At 49.7% G+C, this 4,899-nt stretch overlaps 1 protein-coding gene across 1 annotated transcript in view; it reads left to right on the plus strand.

Moving 5' to 3' along the window:
- The first annotated feature begins 2,441 nt into the window (after positions 1-2,441).
- Fam227a (family with sequence similarity 227 member A) overlaps positions 2,442-4,899 on the plus strand; it is a 53,829-nt gene continuing 51,371 nt past the window's right edge. The window contains exon 1 of the mRNA XM_026782435.1: positions 2,442-2,628. The gene's annotated coding sequence lies outside the window, so the exon portion shown is untranslated. The remainder of the gene's footprint in view (positions 2,629-4,899) is intronic.

The raw sequence follows: 4,899 nt of genomic DNA on the forward strand, positions 1-4,899 counted from the left end.
TAAGGTCTTCAGTGGGAATGGGCATTTGAACCAAACTTTGTGTGGCTTCACAGTTATGTTAGCGTCAGGCAAACCTTTCCCAAGTTGGCCTCACCAGAACTACAGTCTGGACCAAGGAATGAAATTTCTATCCCATAAGCTGGTCAGAAATGGACCAAGAACTCTAACTTCTGTATACATACAATTCTAAAGCTGCGAAGCTACACTGGTACTTCATTCCCAGCTGACAGTGATGCTTATCACTTGGTCCCTGTGTCAAGCCCCTTGTCCTGTTATGAGAGGTAAGGTGGTCTCAAGGAAAGGAGAGCGCCATGGTGGAACTGACAACAACACTGTCACCATTATACAGCATCAATCCCAACCTCCTGTGCTTGTAAAAGTCACATCACTTAGCTTCTGGAAAGAGGTCAAGGGTTTTTTGTTTGCTTGTTTTTTTTTTCTTCAAGACAGGATTTCTCTGTATAGTCTTGGCTCTCCTGGAACTCACTCTGTAGACCGGGCTGGCCTTGAACCCAGAGATCTGTCTGCCTCTGCCTCCTAGTGCTGGGATTAAAGGCATGTGTCACCACTGCCTGGCATCTTTCTAATTTAAGTATAATAAAGAGAAGTTTTAAAACTGCAAGGCTCCAGGGTAGTTTTTTTTTTAATGTACGTGTTTATGTGCTGTATGCACGTGCACCTGCAGGTGTGTGTGCATGTGTCTATGAGTGTGCGTGCTTGTACAGAGTCCAGAAGAGGACACCAGGTGTGCTGCTTTATCGCCTCCTGTCACAGTCCCTTGGCAGGGTCTCTCACTGAACCTGGAGCTAGACTGTGGCCAGCAAGTCCAGGCAGTCCTCTCTCTGCCCCCGACAGTGCTGGGAGTACCGGTGTGGAGTCCGCCACGGGCTTTTTCCTGGGGTGCTGGGGACTCGGATTCAGGTCACCATGCCTGTGCAGCAAGCACTCCTATTTCCTGAGCCTTTCCTCCAGTTCCCTTCACAAATCTGGAACTCTCTCACACACACCCTTCTACAGAGTGAGTGCAAGCCGTAGCAACACCCTACAGACTCTCTGGATGACTTTACAATCAACTCTGCTGAGATCCTAGGTTTCTTTTTTGTTTTGTTTTTGTTTGTTGGGACAGGGTTTCTCTGTGTAGCCCTGGAATGCACTCTGTAGACCAGGCTGGCCTCAAACTCACAGAGATACATCTGCCTTTGATCAGACACCTTTAGTCCTAGGGTTCTTTAGTGAAGCCTTCTCATAGGAAGGGCTCAGGATCAAGAAAGTTATGAGGCTATACCTGGTTTCCAACCAACACCGCTGCTCACCCTCAGAGGGATCCCAGCATTTTATCGCTGAAGAGCCTCAACTGCTTTCTTTTTTGTTATTGTTTTAATATGTATGGGTGTTTTGCCTGCGTGTAAGTCTGTGTACTATGTGCCTTAGGTCCACAGATCCCTGGAACTGGTGCTACTGGCCGTCCAGAGCTGGGAATTGAATCCATCTGGTTTCTCTCCAACAGCAACTTGTGCTCTTAGACGTTGAGCCATCTCTCCAGCTCTCGAGTCTCTTAATTATAACCAGGAATAATAAAAGCACCCAGTTTGTAGGCGAGGAGTGTTTTCTTATTTACAAGTTGTTGGAGCAGTTGATGCTCACCATAACCCTGGGAAGCAGATCAAGCTGTGCCCCTCTACAGGGAACTGTACTTATTGTGCGAAGCTTTAGTTCGCATCAGGTTATAAAATGCATTATCTTCACTCCGACAAGAAAGTAAAGGGAGAATCTTTGGTTTTCAAAGGCAAAAGGGTCAGCCAGTTGCGTGTCTGCAGGCGCACGGGCCACAGGACCATAGGAGTTCAGTACCAGTTAGGAGAAATCTTTCAGGTGATGGGTCAAAAACACCGTCCCAGGATGCGAGTCACCGTCGCAGGATGCGCCCGCAAACCACCCGGCTTGGCCGCCACCCTCTCTAGGGGAACCTGGGCGCCCCCCACTCCCGGGCTGGCCCCGGCCTTCGCCCAGCGCTCCCAGACGTACCTGGCGCGTCTGGGAAGCCGGAGTCCAAAGCTCTCCCCAAGCCTTCTGCAAGGATCCACCCACGTCGCGTCAACCGTCGAGAAGGCGATTGGCCGGCGCCTGGTTCCCATCGCGCGCATGCGCGGCGGCTATGGCCTCTACCACTGAGGGTGGAGGGGTAGCCACGTCCCAGAGGAACCTCCGCGGAGCAGCGGGGCTCCCGCGGGTTCCCTCTGCTTCAGCGAGCGCGGAAGACCTTGGGAAAGTGTTCTGGAGTTACTCTTACGCCAAATGGTGTAGGCCGGGCGAGTAGTACCCCCTTAGACACGTTGGTCTAGCCCCCAGGTAGCGCCGCCGTCGCCATGGTAACCGCGTGTGGCAGCCACAGGGCCAGCTCAGGGCTGCATTATTGTGGAAAAGAAGTGTGTAGTGACCCGGGCTGGACTCACAGTAGTAAAATGGCCTGCTCTCCGGCTGCCCCGCCCCGGCCACAAAGCAAAATACGCTGCTTTTCTGTGGTTTGGGGTCCCGGGTGCCAGCGGCCAGCCGGAGCTCCGTCGGGTCACCGGAGGGACCCGTGGCGGAACCCGCCCTGAGGCTTTGGGATTCTCCCGAAGCTTTCAGGTAAGACAGATGAACAGACAGAGGACGACTGCTTGCCAGCAGCAAACTGGCTCCTGCCAGATCTGCCTCCTCCTCATTCCCACGAGCAAGGGAAACTGAGATCCAGGAAGGTCACCCAGTGAACAAGGAATCCCCTCCAGAATTCCTCAAGTCCTAATGGCGTGTGCTCTGTTTGGTAAAGTAAATGAAGCGCGCCATCCAGGAGACGTTTCCTGGCGGCCTAGTGGGTGCACTAGGTGTCATCCCAGCCATAGTAAAGGATAAGACCAAAGTGCAAGCCGTTTTCCTCCTCTTTTGCCACGCTGCATTAGAAGAGAGAGTTTCACGATCAAAATTAACCGTATCTAAAATTAACCATTCCCTGGTTCAAGAGAAACATAAAGTAGAGCACATTTGTAATTTGCGGTCATTCTAGCAGTTTTTTGTTGTTGAGCCCTGAGCCTTGGGAACGCAGATCCCGTGCTTCACCGATGAGCTGTACCCAAAGCACCTTTCACTGGGCAGCCCAGGCTTCCCCGGGGGTTCTCAGCTCATCCTGCCTCAGCCTCTCAGTGCTGGATTACAGACATACACTAAACCTGGCTTCAGCCCCTACAGTTTTTTCCTTTTTTTTTTTTTTTAAATAGATTTGGGATTCGAAACTTGGGCTCACTTTGTAGTTCTGGCTGGTCTCCAAATCCTCCTGCCTCTCTGTCTCTAGAGTACTGGAGACTGAAGGCTAGTGCTACCACACCTGACCCTACGCTGTTAAAAGTAAAATCAAAACAGATTAACTTGACTACTGCTTTATTTAACTCGGTTTGTCCAAAATATGCTTAATCATATTGATTGATTGATTGATTGACTGGTTTTTAATTTTAAAATAAAATTTACCTTCTTCGGTCACACTAACCAAATTTAAGAACTTTGTTTTCACATGTGGCTAATGGCTGCAGGGATGGGCAGTATCTATGGAGCCTTTGTCTGGCCTTATTGTTTTCTCTTCTCTCCTTTAACCAATTAACTCCTGCTCTTCCTGCATCACCATTGACCTCTCTAACAAGGTCGAAACAAACTGTCAAAATGCTTAAGAAGGAGAGGCAGGGATCTCTGTGAGTTGGAGGCCAGCCTGGGCTAACTAGCAAGTCCCAGGCCAACCAGCCAGGGCTACATAGTGAGACCCTGTCTCAAAAGAAGCTAAAGAGAGCACACTATGTCATCACATACCCATCCCTGTGGACCACCTCTGGAAGCAGTATGAGTCTTAACTCGTCGTCATATGCATAACTTTTATAAATTACAATTTATAGTTACGCACTTATTTTAATTCTACAAGTCTACCCCAATAGCCTGCCCCACTAGGGGGACATGGATCCATTCTGACTTAGTTGACCCTCTTGTGTACAGTTAGACACACTTGCTAGTCTGTGGGAGGTCCTTAGTAGTCATTGAGTGCTGAAAGTTGACAGTGAACCCAAGTCTGACTCCACAGTCTGCATTTTCAAATCCCAGCTGCCAGAATGCCCCCAGGGGAAAGTTTCTTGGCACCCACTCACCCACGCTCAGCACCTGGCAACGTGCTTGCCACAGGGCAGCTTTCAGTGAAGCTGACTCTCCCTCCTCTACAAGCTACGACTGTGCTCCCGAGCACACGTACCCTTAAATGGTATGAGGAAGAATTCAGCCTGGAGCAGTGTGTGTATTTTAAACATTCCTCTTTAGAAACACGCTACTCAGTTCTCACATTGGCATGAGTAATAGCGTTAGGCTAAAGCTGGAAGCTTCCGACAGAGTCATCTGAGCCTAGCTCCTCAGAGAACAGAGTGTAATTTTCCAGCCCTTCTGGGGAATGGGTAGGAGGACAATGAGAAGCCCTAAAACGCATCTGCCTCCTCTCACCTCTCCGTGTTCGACCTGCCGGCTAAAGACTAGGAGCAAAGGGCAAGAAACAGTACTGACCTGGGCCTAGGTCAGTCTTCCCTTCCATCCAATGGGCTTGGTCAGGGTCATGGGTTGGTATGGAGCGATCCCTGCAACCACCAAGACCAGCGGAGTCAGATCAGAGGGAGATACACAGGTAGTTCAATTCAACAGGACTCAGTAGCTGGTCTTGGCTCACACTTCAAGAGTCTGACCCTGAGTAGTTTCTTTTAGGCACATTTAAGCACAGCACAATTAGTAAAAAGAAGTTTCCTGGTGATAATTAACTCAATCCCACGGGTACAACAAACAAAGCTTAAGATAGGACTGCGTCAAAACTCTTTGTAAAGAACCAAGGGCACTCCATTAAAG

This window comes from Microtus ochrogaster, chromosome 15, assembly GCF_000317375.1.
Source record: "Microtus ochrogaster isolate Prairie Vole_2 chromosome 15, MicOch1.0, whole genome shotgun sequence".
NCBI lineage: Eukaryota > Metazoa > Chordata > Mammalia > Rodentia > Cricetidae > Microtus > Microtus ochrogaster.